This window comes from Catharus ustulatus, chromosome 6 (assembly GCF_009819885.2).
Source record: "Catharus ustulatus isolate bCatUst1 chromosome 6, bCatUst1.pri.v2, whole genome shotgun sequence".
Taxonomy (NCBI): Eukaryota; Metazoa; Chordata; class Aves; order Passeriformes; family Turdidae; genus Catharus; species Catharus ustulatus.
In genome coordinates, this window is record NC_046226.1 from 33,485,982 (window position 1) to 33,507,248 (window position 21,267).

The following is a 21,267-nucleotide window of genomic DNA, read 5'->3' on the forward strand; positions in this document are numbered from 1 at the left end:
GAGGAGAGGTGGGAGGTGACGGAGGGAGGGGACTGCACTGAAACGGGCTGCCCGGGGAGGCGCTGGAGTTGCCCTCCCTGGAGGTGTTCTAGTAAAGACTGGCCGTGGCACTCAGTGCCAGGGTCCAGCTGACAAGGTGGTGTTCGGTCATAGGTTGGACTCGATGATCTCAGAGGTCTTTTCCAACCGACTCGATTCCGTGATTCTGCGAGGAAGGAGACACAGGAGAACTACCACGTCCCACGTGCGCACTCCACCTGACGGTACCCCCATCCCAGCTCCCCGACCGCCGCCGCGGCCTCCGGGGGCAGCGCCGCGCCGCCCGCCCGGCCGAGGCGGCCCCGGGGCGGCCCCGCGCCTGCGCGGCGGGGCGGGGCGGTGGCGCTGGGGCGGGCACGGGGCCGGGCCGGGCCGCGCTGGGCGGCGGCTGCGCAGCGCTGCGGGGGCTGTGGCCGGGCGGCTCCGCGGGCTGGGCGCGGGGGCGCCGCGGGACGCCGGAGAGTTCGACTTTCAGCAGGCGGCCGGGCCGGAGCGTGTCAGCGGCGGCAAGAGACGGACGGTGAGCGGAGCGCTTCTGCCTGGCGTGCGAGCAACAGGTCCCGCCGCGGAGTCGCGAGTCTCGGCTGGCCGGAGCCTTCCCCGCGGCCACGGCGCCCGCGCAGGCCCGGGGGTCCGGCCGGGCCGAGGCCGGGTGGGACTGCGGGACACAGCCGGGCTCGGCGGCTCTCGGGGCTCGGCGCCGGTGCCCGCACCCGCTGCGGTGGCCCGGGCTGTACCCTGGCCGCGGGTCCCGGCCGGGCGGGGCGGCCCCGGCCAAGGCGGCTACAGGTGCCGGCGGCGCTGCGGGGAGCGCGGGGGCCTCCCGAGAGCGGCTCCTGCGGCTTCCCTCCCGCCCTCTCTTGGGGTGCCTCCCGGGAGCTTAGGCCCAGGAGTTGTAAGAAAACCTCCCGCACTTGGCTATATGCTCTCTCTGCCTCCTTGTAGTGGGTTGTGTACGTGTTTAAACAAGGAGGGGGGAACTTTAGGCCCCCCTCCCGTGCACTTCTGATGCTCTGGGGGCTCTGTGTTTAGAAATGATTGCTCTGTGAAGTTTTCGCTTCGTATTGAAGCTTTGCGGGGCTGAGTTAAAGCAGGTTGAGCATGAGACTTGCAGTGTGTTTTACAGTCAGCAGTAGTTAGCGCACATCCCGGCCGGAGCGGCTCCGTTTTCCAAGGGCTGTAGTGGTAATGCTCTTGCGGTGTTGCTGCTTTCCTAGCGGAGGGATCGAGGTTGTGTGGTGGGAGGGGGAGAGCCAGGCAACAAAGAACGCGGGGACGGTGAGCTTGGTGAGAACAGACCGCGTGAGAAAATTAAATTAACTTGTATTTGACCTTACTGAAGAATATTTCTATATAAACAAAGGCTGTCTTAAATAACAATATTCTTATGTCTCACATGGGACAGATCCACAAAAATAACTTCATGAGGAATATTAGAAGAGGTGAACATAAATTAGCTCTGTGAGGATATTATCTTTTAAAAATAAAACCTCTGTTGGAATTATTTTAGCATGGGCTGTATCCATAGCTCACTTAGTAGAGCAAAATACTTTCATTCTAGATACGTGGTGATATATCGCTGACTGCAGTCAGACTTCTAACAAGTGAGTGATGGTGATCTTCTGTGTGTTTGCTGCTTCTGTGTTCAGTTTCTTGTGCCTTAAAGGGATCTCTCTGCCCTTTTTGAGGATCGAGGTGTTTTTCATGAATTTGTAAATAAATAAGGTATCTTTGTATTGTCTTTAGACCTCTGAGTCTGCAAGCTCTTGGTTTTAATCTGTTGTCCAAATTTTCACAGTATATATTTATTTCTTATGATCATATTGGAGCTGTTACTACAAATCTGAATACCAAACACTTTCAGAGTCTGGCTGGATTATACACGTGTGAAGTATTTTCCAACATGCTGTGCTTAAAAAAGTCTAGTATTTTCCATATTAAAAGCTCAACTAATTGTTAGTATTGTAGACACTTTTAACAAGGTGTCAAGAATATGACAGCATTTTGAAGCAGTGTTATAGAATGTTATATTTAATTATCATTACTGTTAATAAAGTAATAGAGATTTAAATGTTAGTCCATGATCACTGAACTCTAAGTATTTTTTTCAGAGTTTACATTCTTCCAGTGTGTGTCATATTGCCTTGCAATGGGTGGAATAACAGTGGATGGTGATTTTTTTTATGTATAGAATTAGCTGATGGTAAAGACTGTAATTTTACTTAGCTTTTATTACATTTCTTCTCGAAAGTTCTGAACTCAGAAATGTGCATCAAAATATTTCTTCAGTAGACTAATTTATCTGGCTTAGGAATCTTCAGGTGTTATGACCTTTGAGGGGTGACAGGCATCTTTCAGTACCACAACAGTACATGATATAGAATCACTGAAAATGCAGTGCAGATGTTATGGACAAGAGTTATAAACACAGAAGACTTAATGTAGTCTGAAATTCATGTGCATCCCTTCGTTGTCCCTTGTTTATAATAAAATAATTACATTTATTGTAATAAGATGATTACATTTTCCTAATACCTCATTTGCTGTTTTATTTAAAATCTCCTGCTATACTTAAAAGTTGCAGGCTTTTGAAAAACCTACAGCATTTTTAGATGCAAATTCTATTGTGATGTCTCTTCAAAGATTGGATCAGATGCTAGCAGTTTTAACTGTTTCAGCTACTGTTTTTTTCCCAATTTCTACTTTGAAGTGCATTCCTTTTATATTGTTAGACTTTTAGAATGCTGAAGGCTAAAATTTCAAACAGTGTGCTACTTCCTAGATAGCAGAATTTGTATTTGTATTCATGTACCATGTTTAAAATTTTTAAACGTTTAGCAACTGACATTTTTAAAGTGCTTTCTGAGGGCACGGTTGCAGAAATGCTTGACATTACGGTATTTGGAAGACTAATTATTGCCTTGGTCATGCATTTGAAAGCCTCAAGACTTTTTGTAAATATTAATTAAATACTGCTCTATTGTTTTCCTTTTATTAATGGGCAAAGAGAGGCTTTTGTGTGTTTAAAAAGGTTTGCAGTATGTCCATGATAGAAAACTCGGTGGAAACAATTTAAGTGGTGGTTTAAAATCAGGTCTGCTGGCAGAATTGCTTTTCTAGTGTAGTTATCTACCTTGGAGCATTCTTCAATAGAGCAGTTCAGACAACAGGGGGAATTTATGTACACATCCTCTTTCCTGCACTCCCAATACAGCTAGACAAACTCTACAAAATAACTTTAGTGTAGTTCAAGCTGAACTATGAAGCAGAAGAAAGGAAATGATAACTAAGTTTATATCTCAGACTTTTAAAGTAGGCTTTTGGGGTTTGTTCCTTTTTTTAACGGGAGGTGATCAGCTGTATATGTCTGTTGGTAAAGACTTGTTTTGTAATGCTGAGGTGTCTAATTGCACACTAGCACATAGTTGTGTGGGAAGAAAAAAATGTAACTCTCAAAGCTTGCATCAGTTAAATTAGAAAGCAAACACAGATACCATCAGTAATGCACACTTCTAAAAGGAATGCCCCAATTCAGTGAAGAAACACCTAATGTTGCTCACTTGTCTTTTGGCAGGAAAAGGATCTAATGTTGCATTTCTTTAAAGATGTCGAAGTGGTTTGAGCACCTACCCAGCATGTTGAAATTTGGGTTCAAAACCTGTTCTTTAGAGGAGCTTCCAGTTCCTAAAAGGAATGCCTTAACTGCCAGACCAGTGGGTGTTTTGGTTCGATTCTTGAGGAGTAATGGTCAGGAAGGGAGTGAATATGTAGCCCAGGGACTGGCTTGATCAAGTACAAAATAATGATATGGATTCAGGTCTCCTTTCCTTCTTGCAGACAATGCGTTGAAAGAGTAAAAGAAAGGGATTTTTTTTGGGGGTGTTTTTTTTTTTCCCCTGTCATGGCGTGAAATTTTGAAGCCTTAAATCTCTGATCTTTATGTTTATTCTTACCTGACACAGCCAGTTCCCACTCAAGTTGAATATTAGGTATTTGAACAGTGCCTGTAACACGTTAGAGCAGGTCTTGGTTGTTTATCTGTGGGTATGGAGTCTAGTAGGTGGCATGGCATTTAGGTTCCCTTGTAGGTCTAATTCTGCTTTCTTCTAAGGGACCAAATAATTAGACACAGAAATGAGATTGTTTCAGCATACTTGTGATTATTATCTGTTATAATAGGTCTGGTCAGAGCCTTGCGTTTCCTTAAATGATTTGCCTGTGCATCACGTGTCTGTTCTGGTTGGCCATAATTGTTTTCTAAAGAAAAAATAATGATTAAGAAATACCTAATATAAGAATAAAGAAAGATAAAGATAAAGAAATACCTTGTTTGAACATTTTTAATACTTGATTTTGCCTCTAGTGTTGTATTTTTAAAATTTCAATTGTATGGTTAAAGAAAAGGCTTGGCTGTTGATACATGTGATAATACAGCTCATGGTCATCTTTAGTGTCTGAATTTGGTATAATTTATCAGCATAGACAGTAAACTTCTCATGTCCTGTAGAGGTCTAACAAAAGAATAGATGTTAAATAGAAATTCTGGGAAAACACAACTGTTCTTAAGAAACAGAAGATAGAAACCAAACCATAATTTTCATTCTTGCATTGGGATGCATCTTCAGGGGAAATTGTTTTAGGTTATTTTTGGTTATTTGACCATAACAGATAATTCAGAAGACTCTGGGAGTTTTTCGGAGTAAAAGCAGTTTAAAACCAGACATGATTACTGGCAAGAATATATTAAAAGTGGTAGGACAGTTAAGTGGTCCTTTGCAGAAGGTACTAGGAGCACTCAAGTGTGGTAATAGTCAGTATGTTAGCATCTAAATCACCTGAATAGCCTGTATGAATTGTTCTGTGTGAAGTTGTTCAGTGATTTCTTCAAGCTCTCTAGAAAGCTGAATTCAGTAAAACCATAAACTTTTGATAACTGGGAAGTGCCAGTGCAACCTCAGCATCTGCTCTTTGCCCTGGTGATGGTGCTGGGAGGTGGCTGGTATGCATTCCGAGTCTGTTTCCAAGGATAGTGCATATTTTTAAAGTCAGGAAGGAGAAGCTGGAAAAGTATTCATTTAGGTACCACTAGTGTTGAGTGGAGTTCCAAGTAAAAACGTGTGAGCTCAAGGGAGGACGACGTATGCTAATGCCTGAAAGAGTCACTTCTCATTTTAACAGTATATTACGGAGAGTATGGAGAGCTGTTAGCTGTGTGGTGTCAGAGGAGTGACTTGTGTTTAATGAAGTGTGTGTTAGAGGGGAATGAAACTTTAAAGAATTTATCTGAAGGCGAATAAAATATAACTGGCATGATGTCACGGTAGAAACACCCTGGAGAGAAATTACTTAGCTTTTGAGGTTTTCTGGGGCCAACTTTTGGTCTTGGTTTGGGAAGCAGAGAGATCAGCAGGGTCAGCTCTCACCTGAGTGTTCAAGTGTTTTCTTAACGGGAGGAATCTTTGCAAGTAAGGTCGGTGGAGGTGGTATGCTTTGGTAATGCCTTTGCTATTAATCGCTTCAGAAACTGGTTTTTAGTGTGACAGAGGAGAAAACTAGGGAGGGAAGCAAGTTTGTCTGCATGGTGTTTGTGGTACTGAGTTAAATTCTTTAGTATCACAGATACCATGGCAACCTTTTCTTTAGAATGTGATGCCTTTGTGTATAAAGCTACGGCCTCACCTTAATATCAGATCATGCAGTGTTCCTGCAGTGTTGTGGTTGAGAGCTTGTGATCACCCTTGTTTGTCTTGTTTTATCAAATTGCCATTTACTTGTCAGCTACTGTAAATGAAACTTGAGAGAGTAATTATAGGCTAATTCAGTGTACCTTGGCTAAGATAATTAAAGTTGCTTTTGTAGAAAAACTATGTTATAGATAACTGCATTGTGCATTGTAGAAAACTGCAAGTCTTGTATTCGCTAAGGGAGCGTGCTGCTAATTCCTCAGATATGTCTTATTTTCTAAATGCTCTCTCATCTCTGAAAGCAAAGCTCAAGCCTTTGGGTTAAGCATTGGGATTTGAAATGGGTGAGGGTTTGCATTTCATACATTGATTGTACTTCTTACAAATGTGCATCATTGTTTTCAGAGAACAAATCTCTTCTTCCCGGTGTCTGAAAGGCCATGCGATGTCAGCAGAGAAACTTAGTCCTTCCTTACTGGGACAGTGTAGCATTAGTGGATGTCATGTGCTTTCACAGAATCAGTTCCTGTAGGATCAAGTGGTGATGGAATTGCTTAGTGCCACTATGCAATGACATTTACATTTTGTTTGAATGGTACTAAAAGTCCCCAAATGCAGGAGAGAAGGATATTGGTTTAAAATAGAACCGGATATATGTAGTTAAAGGTGGTGATTGTTGTTGTACAAGAGTTAAAACCAACATTAAAAAATCTCATAGCGTTTAATTTTGTTTCCGTAATCAAGGTACATTCTAAATTAGTAATCTAATTACTTACAAGCAGGAATTAGCACAGTGTCTTAATGTAAAGTGAGGTAAAAGCTGATCAGCTCAACATTGTCTTCTTGGGCTCGCTAACTAAAATGACTTGCAAGCCCCATGGTGTTGGTTTTGGTTTTGACAAAATAGTCTGTTTCACATTTATTAAGAGTATAAACAGCACTAAAAATCCATTTGAGCCTAAGTTCCTGTTAGATTTGTAGACTCTTTCAGTGGAATTATCAATTTAATTTTTTCCTGTTCAGAAAATATTAACTTAGTGTGTGTTGTGATCTTCTCTCAAGACTTTAACTGTTGTTATCAGCCACTTCCTGGTGAGGTGTGTTGCTTGAAGCTGATATAATGAAGGCTAGCTAGAACTCTGAAGAGACAAGTTACTTGGCTTCAGTGGAAAGAAGAGAGCGGCAATTTGAGGATTCTACAGTCAGGTAGACGCTTTTCTGCTTTTCAGCTTACTGAGATTTCTTATTTCTTCATTAGCTCATCAAGCAAGATGTAAATAGTAAGAACTGAAAGTGTATCCCAAAAAAACCAGGGAATCAAAAAAGTAAATGTCGCTTGTACTTCCTTCCAAAAGAAATATCGAGGATGATTTTAAGATAACAGGCAAAGAGCTATTCAGCTAAAGTCTGGTTATTTTTGCATATTTTGTAGGTCATTCATTTCTTTAGGTTTTTGTTAAATTTGAAGTAAGGAGAAGTCAAAATGAAGTGCAATGGAGAGCTATTTTTTCTTCACTGAAAAAAGAGAACCCAGCGTCTAATGATATATTTTGAAGCAGCAGTGAAGAGTTGGTTTTGGCTTACAGTTTATGAAGTTACTTTTAGGTTGAATAGGGTTTTTTTGTGTCTATTTTATTTAGACCAGTACACTTATTGCTATTAGGGATTAGTCTTAGGATCAATTTTTAAGAGCACAAGGTGTATTGTTTTCCATAGATCTTTCCTGATTTAATGCGGACTTAGATTTCTGAGCATGCTTTTTTGGCCCCTTGTTTGTCTTCTTGCATTCTTTCCTTCTGCAGACCTTCAAACATGAGTCTCTACATCTATTTTCCCTGAATAGGCAAGATGGGCAAAACAGGGAAGGAAGCAAAGATTCTGTGTGTTGGATCACACCACTTCTCTTTCTTCTGAGAGGAAGGACAAATGGCATTTACTTTGTCAATTCCTACCTTTTCCTAGGATGACTTTACTGAAATTTGTCCTATAAAAATGTGGTGAGTTATCTCAACTAGATGCTATGTTGCACTGGGCTATAAGATTGTAAAGAGCTGCTTTTTGCTTGGTTTGGTTTCAAAAAGTGGGGGACTGAAGAACTGGAATAACTCAAAAATATTAACAAAACAATACTACAACAATATAATAATGTCACAACTGTGGACTTTCTACTAAAATGTCATTTATGATTCTGTGTTAATGGCTTAGTTTGGTTCAGCAGTAGGCCCTCTGTTATAAATTCATCTCTATGGTGCTGAACTTGGAATCTGTGTGATGTATTTGTTTGAGAAAGGAGCCTCAGAAGTTAAATACCTCAGTTAAAGTTGAGATGGGATGATCTGCAGAAATTAAATTAGGCCTGCTTATAATGTACCAACCTCTTTTTGAAGCCTTCTGTAGTATGAAAGTATTAAACATCTGCATATATATTTTTTAAAATTTATCGACTTGAGTTGTACACTTGGATTTACATATACTTTATGCCCTAAGCCAGTTTTTGACCTCTATTGGTGAGAACTTCATACAGTTTCTTATGTCAATATTTTTGAAATCTTTTCTATACAAATATTTAATGAATGCAGCTGCATACCTAAATGGTTGGGTAGTAAATGTAGGCTGGTTTGTGTTCCCTCTTAAGTGCATACTCTTTTCAAGTCTTAGAAAGATATTTAGTGCTTTTAATTTGATACTATGTGTATTAGTGCTCCCTAAATCTTACGTAGTTGGGGCTTCCTGTGGTAATTAAAATTCCATACAAATCTTTAGTTCTTGATTCCTTAAACCTAATTTGAAATTGAATATTCAACCTTTAAAGTACTTAACATGATTAATCAGTGTCTGTTAAACTTAATTGCAAATTGTTAAACAGTTCACACTGTGCTTCCTGCACTTTCTGGTGGGATTGTGGTTTTTATTCTTGGTTGAATTTGCGATGGTTTGTACAGCTGATTCCTTCTACTTTAGAAGAAATTTAGACTGCATCTACAGCTCAGAGAAATCTTAGATTTTGTGATGTCAGTTTTTTACCTTTTCCTTCTCAATTCCTCTGCTGTAGTTCATTTGCAGAAACGTTTGTTCCTCAGTCATCAATGGTTCATGGGGTGCTATCTGAACCAAACTGCCGTGCCAGTCTTAGCAATGAAGTGGCTGAGGTTGCAGCACACATTCCCTCCTGACAATTCTGCTTTTGGGATCAATGACTTCTGATGGGAGCAGCCTACAGCTGAGGATAGTAACTTAATCTGCTACAACAAGATTTGCTAGAGCTTGTCTATCAGCATCTTTAATTTAAGCATGTTGTTCTTTTAGTTCAGCCTCATATGAAGCCTTATTTTTTTTCTTTATTTGGAAAAAAAATCCACACAGAGAAATAATAATTGAGCTTATTTTATGATCTCTTCACAACAAATTCCATGTTAAATTTGTGACTTCTACTTCAAGAAATCCAGAAGTAGCATATTATTGCTGACCATTACACCATTTCAGGTGTAATTTCATCACAGATTCATATGTTGCTATTTTAGTATATTCATACAGATATATTTCTGAACATTTTTGTTTAGCAGGTAAACCATGCAGAAATGCACTGCATCTGTTTAATATGCAGACCCACAGGGTGTACAGAACCAAAAACCAGATAGAGACAGTGGTAAAAAGTGTAATACCTGTTACTCTTAAGACTGAAATGTTGTGCGTGGGAGCTGTGTGAATGGGTGCTCTAAAGCTTAGAGGAATAAGAAAGTGTTCAAAGTATGTTTATGGGTTTAGCTTGCTAAAACTTAAAGTTCTCTAATGAATGCCCCTTGTTTGTATTCAGAATTCCAGAACTGGTCTTGGAAGAGTATAGGTGCATACTTAGAATGATTTGAGTTAGTGGAGCATGAAGGTATTCATAAATCTCACTGACCTCAAATAATAGATTCTGATTTCAGTATCTAATTTGTAACATTATTTTTTTCTCTAACTCAGCATATTTTTAATCTGTGAATTATAAATAAATATGTGGAAGTAATACTCTTTTTCTTGTTCTTGATGATTTCTAAATTTATTAAGTTATGAATGCCAATTCTGTTGGAAGTTCTCTAGATAAATCTGACTAAATTTTAATATAAAATGTGAGCTGGCTTCAGGTGGAAAATATCTCAGAGAAGTATCTTGCAATGAATTGTAAATTGGAAAAAAGGCATGTGAAGCTTTTGGTTCAAGTTTCAAATCGCCTGGAAGTGATGGACCACCTGTGGGATATCTAAAACTTACCAAACCATAGAATACCTAAACCTTTCTATTTATGCTTTATTATTTCTGCTTTGCAAAAATAATTTTTTTTATGGCAGGCATTGTAGCCTTGGTAGTGCTGAAACAAAATTCTCAGCCTGCATTGCTGAGATGATGTGCAGTCTGTGGGGACCAAAGAACTACAACTAAACTCAAATACTTTAAGTGGGATATTATTAACAGAATGTCTCTGGTAAACAGATATGTCATAAGGATAGAATCATTGCTTTGATTTAAGAAGTTCTAAATTTCTGCAACTTTGAAGCAAAAATCACAGGCTTGACTTGAAAAAAATGAAATTCATTATTGTAAATATTTGGTTTCCTTTGTAATTAGTCTGTGCTTTCCACAGATAATCATCAGTGGCTGCTGCATTGATTGTTTTGAAATTTTCAACGGATTTATAGCCCAACCTAAACTGCATTGTATTGTTTGAAGTGGCAAAACAGAAATAATGAATAACAGGTGATGTACATCCCAAAATTTGTTTCCTTAGTAGCTGATGAAAAAAGTAACGAAGCGTAGAAATTTCATCAAGACTCTCTGAAAATCATGTATACCTGCTCTGATTTGCCTCACTTACACTGTTGGTTAATTTAGCACTAAGGATTAAACACAGTGACCAGAATTGCTAGGTGGCTGTTCTGAGTACAGAATCACAGAGTAACCTGAGTTGGAAGGGACCCACAAGGATCATCGAGTCCTGCTTCTGGCTGCTTAGGACTCTCCAAGAGTCACACCCTGTGCCTGAGAGGATTGTGCAAACTCTGCTTGGACTCTCTCAGGCTGCTGTGACCACTTCACTGGGGCCTGTTCTGGTGCCCAAACACCTTTGGGGTGAAGAACCTGAAGAACCTTTTCCTAATACTCAACCTAAACCTCCCCTGACACAGCTTCATGCCATTCCCTTGGGTTCTTCACTGGTGACCAGAGAAGAGATTGGTACCTGCCCTTCTGAGCAATTGCCATGTGAACAGTGTTGCAGCTCTTATTCAGAATGTCAGTATTTTTCCAAAGTTAATTGAAAAAGTGGCTATTACTCTGGTTCCAGGCAGAGTGGTAAAGTCACCGCAGTGTTCCTGGCTTGTTTGGAAAAAGTACCTGAGTGTTTTTGGTCTGTTGGGTTCTCCCACCTCTGAAAAATGTTTAGTATTAAATGCTTCCTTAGGACAAGAACCTGTGATCTTACTGTGCAAAACTATAAAGGGTAATCCTACAACCTTGCTTTTGTTTCCTAGTATCACGCAGAGTGCATGTAACAAGTGCTCAGAATGCGTGCTGAAAAAGAAGTGCAGAGCTGTTAGTGAAAAACCTCTGTGAGGCATTATCGGTATCAGAGTATCAGACAATATCAGAGGAACTGCTTTTAAGTAAGAAACTGGTGCTGTTCAGATTATATCTGCTGGGTTAGAGGTTGGGCTAACCTATTGGACTTTTTAGAAAACTAATACTGCTTCACATTTCCACTAACCTCTCATGAGGAACTCTAAGCCACAAAGATTTGCTTTTTTACTTCTGACAAATGGAAAATACAAAATTAAAGTTCTGGCACTTTCTTACTATGACAAAGTATTTCCCGAACTGATTTTACTTGCCTTGTACATGGCATTTCAAATCTCAGTTAAAATTCTTTGCTGAAAGTATTTTCAGTCTACCAGACTTTGCCTGCAAGACCATATTCAGTGGCTTCATAATTAGACTCTTTGGTGTCTGTAGAAACAACAGTCACACTTTCTAGTGAATAAAGAAGGAATTCAAGGTTGGCGCCCAGACAAAACCTGTCACCTGGCCAGGACCCTGCAGAGCCATACTGCTCGATGCATTGGCATGCCAGGGAGGGAGCAATCTGTTTTCAGAGAACCCTGTTCTCTTTACTTGTAATTAAAATGCAGGTGCCTGAACTAATAAGTTGTCAAGAACTTGGAGTGCCTAGTTAGCACAGCAGAAACAGAAATTAAATTTTTCATGGTTTATTAATTTTAGGCCACTGCTGTTTGTGCTGGACCTGAGAACTTCACCAGGTCACTTGATTTTTAGTCCTCTAAACTTGTATCTACAGGCTTTGCTGTTACACAATTTCCTAGTCTCTTACTGCTTAATGGGAATATTGATAAAATATGTCTATTTCAAATTCAAAATGTATTTTATTCTAGGCATTATATTGAGTGGTCCTTTGAAAATTGTCCTAGAATGCTATTTTTAATTGACCTGTGGTCGTGGCAGTCCTCCTCATGGCTCTGTGGTGAAAAATATTTACTGAGGTCCTGACATCCCTCATATTGACTTGGGGGATGAAGGGAGCCAGCAACATTGCCCTCATGATACTATTTAGCTGCTATGGCTATTTATGACTAAAATGCATGTCTTTTCCAGTTCATGCAACTGTTTGGTTCATTTTGTGCACTGCCCTTAATAGTCTTAATGACTTTGATAAGCAAACTACTTTTTTGCTCTTTAACTTTTGTCAATTAGCCTTTTAATTAAAATTGCATTATTTAACTCCTGAAGGCTGTTCCTTATCTGTACATCTCTTTGTGTATTTCTTTTGTTCATGTGTCAGTCATGTTGTGTCTTTCTACTTTACACTACTGGTCTTTAGACCCTAGTGATTCTTTTAAGAAGATAAGCAAAACCCATTCTGGGTGAATGCTCTGCTCTACAGGAGTTTGAAACAATTTAGCTTTAGCTTTGAAAAATCTGTAACTCATCAAAAATTGCAGTCATTTTGGTGATGAAGAGAGACCACTGTTTTATATGCAGATTATCTCATGGTCTCAGAGCTTTTTACTGCTGAGAATGGTAGATATCTTTCTCTTTGGTTTATTTTCTGCCACTTTATTCTGATAAACTGGCTCTTGGAGAGCTCTAATCATGCCAAAGCCGGTGTGAAAGCGGTAAAGTGCATTGTGATGTAAGGTAGAGGATGTCTCCATCTTGCAGAATCATATATTAAGTTCAAGTGGGAAAACTGGTAGGTGTAAATATAGGATTGCTTGCTCTTGATTTGCTCTGAAACATGGATATACATATCTGATGAGGAATGAATGGTGTGTATTGCTGTGCCTTGAAGTTTTTCAGCTGTGCTACTCCAGTGCATTGTGAGAATTTACTGCTGTAAAGTCTTGAAGAAAGTATGTATGGGGAACTGTAGTCTTCTGCAGCTTCTGTTTTAGCTGATCAAAGCTCTTCAAATTGCTAGGCGAGAGAAGGACCAAATATTTGCAAACTTTACATTTTACAGATAAATGTACATGTAGCAACTGGAGTACAGTAATTTCACAATTATAAGCCACACTGTGTATAAGCTGCACTTCTGAGTGCCAACAACTTTTCATTCTTTGTCCATATATAAGCCGCACCTGATTATAAGCCGCACATTACAATACAGAGTGTGATAAAAGGTATCTATTCTATCATCGTCTGCTGAGGGTGGGGGCAGTGATCCTTATCTCAACGGCAGATATTCTGCTAATGGGCCATCCATTGAAACCAGGCAGGCATTGTTCTTTATCTTATCACAACCCATCCTTCCTCCAGCGAGTCATTTTCTGCTAATGGCCATTGAGTCCCACTGTGTGACTGATAAAATTACTGCATCCCATTGGAAGTTGCTCCAGCCAGGGGAAAGAGCCCAGCATTTCTTACCAAGATAAAAACAGAGGTTTTGGGACACTAAGGGAGCCCCTTTCTCCACTGGACTCCAGAGGAAAACCGGATTTCTCCACATCACCACTGGACCTCCGGAGGGAAACTGCACCTTGTACAGGAGCACTGCTCCAACTGAATCACATCTGTCACTGCAGGAGGATGCAGCCACCATTTAATGGGACTGCTGCCAACACCCTGCCTGACGGGGTGTCAGGTTGTACTCTGACTTTGTCAGGGTTTGGAGTTCGTTTCTTTGTAGTACTGTATTTCTATTTTAATTTCCCTAGTAAAGAACTGTTATTCCTAATTCCCATATTTTTGCTGAAAGCCCCTTGATTTCAAAATGATAATAATTTGGAGGGAGGGGGTTTACATTCTCCATTTCAAAGAGAAGTTCCTGCCTTTCTCAGCAGACACCTGTCCTCCAAACTAAACCAGCAACTTTTTGTTCTTTGTCCATATATAAGTCGCACCTGATTATAAGCCGCACTTTGGGTTCGGACCAAAATTTGAGTCAAAATGGTGCGGCTTATAATCGTGAAATTAGTGCAGCTGTCAGATGCCATGATTGGGGTCAGGATAAACCTGCCTGTCTCTTAGGATGACTGCAGTGAAGGCCTTAAGTGTGTTTTATTGTTAGGGCTCTGGTGCTTCACAGTGATACTTGGTGTTTTGTCATCTAATTTTGCTGCTTTTTCCTGTTGCTTACAAGGTGATGCACCAGGCTAAGTAGTTATAATTCCTATATACATACCCCTTTCAGTTTACTTTTCATCACATTTCATATACCAGATTCAGAGAAAATATAAATTCTTGCTACCTTTCTACTCCCCTGTCATAGAGAGAAATACATTTTATCTCTTCCAGTGGACCATAACTTTTACTCTTTACTGTTACCTATTGGCTGACCTCTTTGATCTGAAAAGCTTTTTGTAAGTGGCAGCTTCCCAAGCAGCATATAGAAATGCTGATAGTGGCCCTGAGCCCCATATCCAGTCAGTGTTCTTGCTGTCTGTTCTGTCATCTTAGCCTTGCCCTTTGACCCTGGCTTCTGCTTTTTGTACAAGCAGGGAATTTAGAGTACTTTGACTTGCTGTTGTTTTATTATTGCCAGAATGGATAATTACTCTTTATGTCATTTAGTTCTAGACTCCCCCATTTTTTTCTCCCTGTTTTTGTCCTCAGCATTTTCATTTGTTTCTCTGCCTTTTCTCAGGAAAAACAAGATGGGTCCTGCTTGGCATTCATACTGAATGCAGCTTCTGGTAGTAGTCTGGAGCAGCAACTGAAGCCTTGACGCCTGGTTTTCCAATAGGGCAAGGCTGACCATTTTGTGTCAAAAGTGCTGAGAATATTTCAAACGGTCCTGATTGTTATTGATGATGAATGCCATCATGTCTGGCACGTTTTAGTAATCAGCTTTTCTTAGGCTGACTCATAATTGCAAAACTGTTTTCTAGAATGTTTCACTGTCATAGTGCCAAGTGCAGTCTTGTACATTGACTAGTGTTAGGTTGCTGATTTGTCTCCACCTCTTGAGGAAGACAACCCTCTGTGTGGTCTCAGCATGAGGGCAGCATCCAGGATTGTCATTTTGCTGAAGGTTTTATGTAATATAATTTTATGTAATTTTATGTAATAATACTTCCACTCAAAAGTTGGTATTTTTAAAATTATGTAAATGTGAGTTTAGGAAGAACATTCTTATGCCCAGAATGTTATGGAAAAGTATTAGTATAGTAAAATAGTTAAAGACTAATTTACTGAAGACTTTATTCTTTAACTCGAAGAAGAACTGCCAAATATGTTGCTAACGCTCTCAGATAAGCATAATTAGGGAAATTTGGGTCTAGAATTTTGAATTTAATAGTAGTTTGTGTTCAGTTGGATGGCATTGGTGTTCTTAGGAAGCTTCAAATTTCTAATAAGTGTGTTGCAAAGGAGTCTGTGGTCTGGTGGTTCTGAAATGCTTAGTGAAGACGTTACTTCAAGTGGCTGTAAATGAGAGAGTTTACAGTTTGTGTCTTTGGGATTATTTTTGGACACTGAGTTGTTACTTTCTGAATCAGAAGTGCCTGATGACCAAGGTATACATATTGTGCATATATATGTGTTTGCATCACTGGTATGTATAACTTGTACAAACTTAATCTTTACCTATTTGTTTAAAGGGTTGGGTGTGTGATAGATTCTTCCAGGTATTGCTCAATAACTTTTTTGAATGTATTCTTAATGTTTACTGCCCTTTTGTATAATATGTGTAATTTACTGAGTGGTGAAATGCAAAGATATCCTACATTGTTCAGTTGAAAGCATTCCTACCTCTCTTCCCATTTTCCTGTTAAAAAAAATCTCAATTGCTGAGATCTGACATTAGCACCAGGAGGAAATCTTTCCTTAAGAGAAGCTTCCTTATCTTGCATCCATTTTTTTATTTTGATTTAACTTATTTTTTGTACACACTCACTTCAGTTAAAAGTGACGTCCTAATAACTTCTCTTCTACTTTTTTGTTGAGAAATTTGTTTCAGGTGACAAAGTAAAAAACCGTGAAAGATTAAGTGAGGACAAATCAGTAAATTTTGAACTTGCCATAAAACTAGGAAGGCTGACTGGCTGTTGGATTGTGATTTCTATTTTCTCTTGCTGTTAACATATTCTTTACTACAGTGGGTCGTAGTAGGTAATATGAGATTGTGGAACCGGTTTTAGTTGTCAGACACTTTTGAATGTTCTAATGATGTGGCAAAATGTATGTTTAGGTTTTTAGGGGTTGATTTGTTGCTTTTTTTTGATAAGTAATTGTGTATCTGTTATTATAAGCAAGTGTAATGTACAGGTTAACATGCATTTCACTGTTTATCCATTTCACTATTAGAGAATATTAAAGGTGACTGAGAATTTATTTTTGTACGAAAACCAAAATTCATTATTCAGCTTTCGTCTCATGAGTTGAGTGGGAAAAATAGCTTTAAAGATGCTACCAAATAAGAAAGACATTTTAAACAAAGTTTATAACACTACTTTTTGAAGAGTCATCTTCAGTTTGATTAGTATAAGAATTGAGAAGAAATACTTTCTTAAGTTCAAATGATATGTTGGAAATTCATTACACTAAAAGATTCACTCCATGATCTTAGGCAAAGAAAGGTTTCTGCTAATTCCACTTTCCTAAGTGTTGAATTTTTGTTCCTTAACTTGATTTGAGAGTTCTGAGGAGGGACTTAGGTCACTTAGTTTGCCAGTGTTTTTTCCTGGCTTCCACAGTCATGTTTAATATCTTAGTTCAATATCTCAAGTCATGACGCAGTTTTCTGGATGGGATTATTGCACCATTACATACTAAAAAAGTTTGCCTACCATCATGTAGAAAGAAGTCTTACATTCCTGTGAATTTATCACAGATTTCTAATGTTTTCTTAATAAAAAGAACATGTGCTTTAACAAAGTTTCAGAAATTGAATGGTCTTTCTTTGATTTAGGGAAAGAGTTGGACTGTAGAAAAGCTCTGCAGTTCGGTACCTGGATTAACTTTGCTGAAGTGAGTTTGTTCCTGTTAGGATTTTATTTTGATTTGTGTAACAGATTAGGCTAACATTAGGCCCAGGAGTCCACTTCGATTTAATAGGAAAAGAAAGAGACTGTTTTTATAAGGTACAGATGGTCTCTGATGTTATGTCTTTATAGCCTTGTGAAGTTTTCTCATGCGTTTTTATTATGAAGTCTAGTAATGTAGGTTATTTACAGAGCATTTGATTTGATTCTTATAGTGAAATTTTGGTAATACTTCACATACAATATTTTTCTGCACATTTTCAATGTGGCCTGTGTTTTAAGTTACTGCATGGTGTAGGTTTGTACAGCAGGTTTTCCTTATAGTGTGACCCAGGATCAGCATGAGTTCTTTGGTCATGCTTGACATTGCTTGTGCAAATTTTTAAGATCATTGTGATAAATACTGGGAAAGGTGATTTGTCATTTTTGTCCAGTTCCAAGTGGCTATCCATATATGAATTCTTTTGTATGCCTGAGGTAGTACTTTTGTTTGTATTAATGTTTGACCAGTGGGTGTACTGTTTAATCAGTAGGTGATCTGTTTATTGTCTTCTGCTGCAGAAAATTAATATCTGACTCTGTTATTGTGGTCCTTTATAAAAAGGAGGGGGGAAAAAAGCTCTTGCTTCTGAGTTGTGGATTACACGGAGTTAACAGAGAATATTAGTTGAGTATCTTCAGGGAATAAATGTGCAGAGATGTTCAGATACTGAAGGCACCGTGTTAAACACTAAGGTGATTAATTTATCATTTTTGAGAGAAAATAGCTCAAAAGTAAATGCAAATTTTGTGGTGCTTTACACCCACAGTGGTTGAGTATGCTTTTTAAGAGAAAACAATACTTCCCTTTTAACTGCCCTGTTGACATCATTAGGAAGATATGCAAATGATTGTAGGTGTGTGGTTGCTTTTCTGTGGTGTTCTTTTTTTGGGGGCAGAGTGTTTTTTTGTTTCTTGGGTTTTTTGGTTTTTTTTTTTTTTTTTTTTTTTTGATTGGTTGGTTTTTTGTCTCCCTGCTGGCAGGGCTTGGAGTTTGTACTGTCTTTGTTCTTACCTTATTGCCTCCCTCAAAACATTTTGTTCTCAAAACATTTGCTCCTGACCCTTATGCCAATCTTGTCACCTTTCAGATTATTGTGATCTCTTCTGGCACACCAATTTGACCAAAACCAACCAACCAAAAATATTTTGTGACATTCTGCAAAGTTGTTGAATTAAAATGACTTGATGACAGATTTAACAAGCTTCAAAACTGTCAGAGAAGGTAATGGCTGAACAACCTAAAAGTGGAGAACATAAGGGAGCAAGAGTAATGAGACTGCAGGTCTTTGGCAGCAGCAAACTAGCACAGCTTAACAGTCCAAGGAATCATACTGACAGTCTCTTTTTTGGTTCTTGTCATAAATTCATGAACTACAGATTTTGTTTGGAAGGCTGCAGAAGTAGGGCACACTTGAAAGCCTAGTCAGCTTTGTTCTGTTCTAGCAGTTGGCAGAGTTAGTTATGCACAAACATATGAATTATGTGAGTTCCCTGAAAAAATTACTGAAATGTTTGCAAATATTAAGTAATATGACTGACACAGTGTAAAGAAACTAAAGCACTGCAAATTCTCAACAGTTTTTTCAGCCTGCAAAATTTTGAGTTTTGACTTTGCTGTTTGTCTTCCCAGGACTGAGAAGCATCCCAGCAGATTTCATGGACATGAATTTGGTTAAGCATAATCCTCTGCAGACTTCAAGTGTCACCCATTGGCTCTTTAGAGGACACATTTGCCATAGCTACCCATTGCACTTGTCCTGGCTAAGTAGAGTTTTTTTCTTCCATATTTGCAAGGGCTTCTGTCATTTATGTCTAGTAGGGCATCTCATCATAGCAGTAATACTGAAGTGGCTAAAAAAATTTGTACACATTGCCACAGCTGATATGCCTTGCTTACAGTTCCCTCCAGAAAAATCAGCTACAGATTATGGTAATTAGACAAAATCTTACAACCATGAAGAGAAAATACTTCTGAAGGAAAACGTTAAAATTTATGCAGCGGTTTTTTAGGGATTTGCTCAGTGAAACAGTTACCACCATCTCAGATTAATTTAGGAATTAAGATCTTGACATCAGAGACCTGAAGTTTGTGCACTGAGTTTTTTTCCTATGAATAAGTAGAGAAGAGCTCAAATGAAATGTGGTTGTTCTGAGTTTGTGGTATGTAACTGTGAGTTCTGTGAAGTGGAGAGATCAGTTGTATAGTTGTGATTGATGTCTTGTTTTTCAGAATGTCAATTTTCACAACCTATTTTTGTGGTCAGAAAAAAAGAATCAGAAGATCCTTATCCCCTACGCCCCCACATAGCTATGAGTTACATGGTGACACAGCTAATCAGGTTATATCATCCGGGATAATTTAAAAAGAGCTTTTAAAATCATCCCTGACATGCATTCAGTTAGTCTTGCCAAATGGAGTTGAAAAGAGAGCCTGAAGAGCACGGCCACATGGAAGAAACTAGTACATGTATCTTTGTTACATAATGTTGTGAGATTTTGCTTTCTGGAACTTGCAAAGCTCAATCGTATAAAATTAGAAGACAGTCTTGGTCCCAGTATAATATCTGAAGACTGTTGAATTAGCTAACATTTTGGCATTTTTGGATGAAAAGTTTTGATGAATTGCTGTATTTCCATTTTCTTTAGGTTATGTTTCTAATTGAATTCAGCAGATATTGGAGAATTAAGTAAAGAAGAATTCAGTCTTTCTTTAGAGTATATTGTAAATACGGCTTAAGGGTAACTTGCTATGGAGTACTAGACTAATGCCATTTTGTGTGAATTTAAAAGTCAGATGAGATGTAAATTGTGGAACATTGTAACTTCAATTTAATTTGGGATTAGTTAAATTAGCTTTGGTTCAGTCACCTCTTTGGAGTGACTGTCATATGCAGACTAGTACCCATGAACGTTTGCTATTAGTACCTTGTTTTACGAAGTGAAGCAGTGGCAAGCACTGACATTAAAAATAACATGCTAAAAAATATGGGGGTTAAAATGAGACCAGAATGCAACAAGGACACAATTTCAAGGGAATTTGGAGGAATCTTATTAGAGAACTGAAATAGCAGTGTTTTTAATTTCACAGAGAATATAACCATCATTTAAAGTGAGGACAGGCATATTTACTTTTAAGAAAATGAAAACTGAAGTCTTAGCTGTGAATGGGCGGTAAGAAATTACTGTCTTGTTATCATGCTTCTGGCTGTCTTGTGAGATCTGTTAACAATCCCTGGAATTCTAGGAATTTCTTTACTGTTCATTTGTTATGCTTGAAGGTTTCTAAGCATTTTGAAAACTGCTAAATTAAGGTAACTCATTTTTTCTCATACTGTTATGTCATATTTTCATTGCAGCTTGTAGGCATCTATGTTATCCACTCATGTCTATATATAAAATGAACTGGTTTTACCGCAAGGATTATGGGTGCTAAAGATTTGATTAGAACTGAGTATTCAAATGTATGCATAGTTGTAGCCTATTAATCTAAGCCACGGTGGGATGCTAGGATGGTATATCTGTGTGCCCTTTTGGGGTGATGTGGGTGTCAGACCATTTAACAAGCTGTTGTGTTGGATGTTTCTGTGAGCTCTCTTTTGAAATAGCTTTGGGGTTTTTTTAGGTTTTCATTAATTGCTGCAGAGACTGCCCTCTGCTGTGCTCCTCACCGCAGTTTAGGGCTTGTCAGCACAACAGATTGAAACTTTATTGAGGATACAAAATATGAACAGAACCTTGAACCTAAATACTACGTTATGGAATTGTAAAGTATGCTTAACTGACCTCGCAAGTCTTTGAACTTTTTTTGTCTAACTGTGACTTTTAGCTATAAACTTCTTGAAACCAGCTCAAGTTTGTTTCTGTTATCATTCCCTCTCACTCCAGCTGAAACTGTATTCTCCTCCCTGTCCATTTTTCATTTGATCTAAAAAGCAGAAATTAATGTGTAAGTGGTAGTGTACATTTAAAACAAAGGAAATTGTGATGCATAATATATTTTTTCTTAGAGTTTTCAACAGTTGTTTCAA

General features: G+C 38.7%; 1 protein-coding gene across 1 annotated transcript in view; it reads left to right on the forward strand.

Moving 5' to 3' along the window:
• Positions 1-445: 445 nt before the first annotated feature.
• Positions 446-21,267, forward strand: part of PALS1 (protein associated with LIN7 1, MAGUK family member) — a 56,243-nt gene continuing 35,421 nt past the window's right edge. Inside the window, exon 1 of the mRNA XM_033062408.2 lies at positions 446-559. The gene's annotated coding sequence lies outside the window, so the exon portion shown is untranslated. The remainder of the gene's footprint in view (positions 560-21,267) is intronic.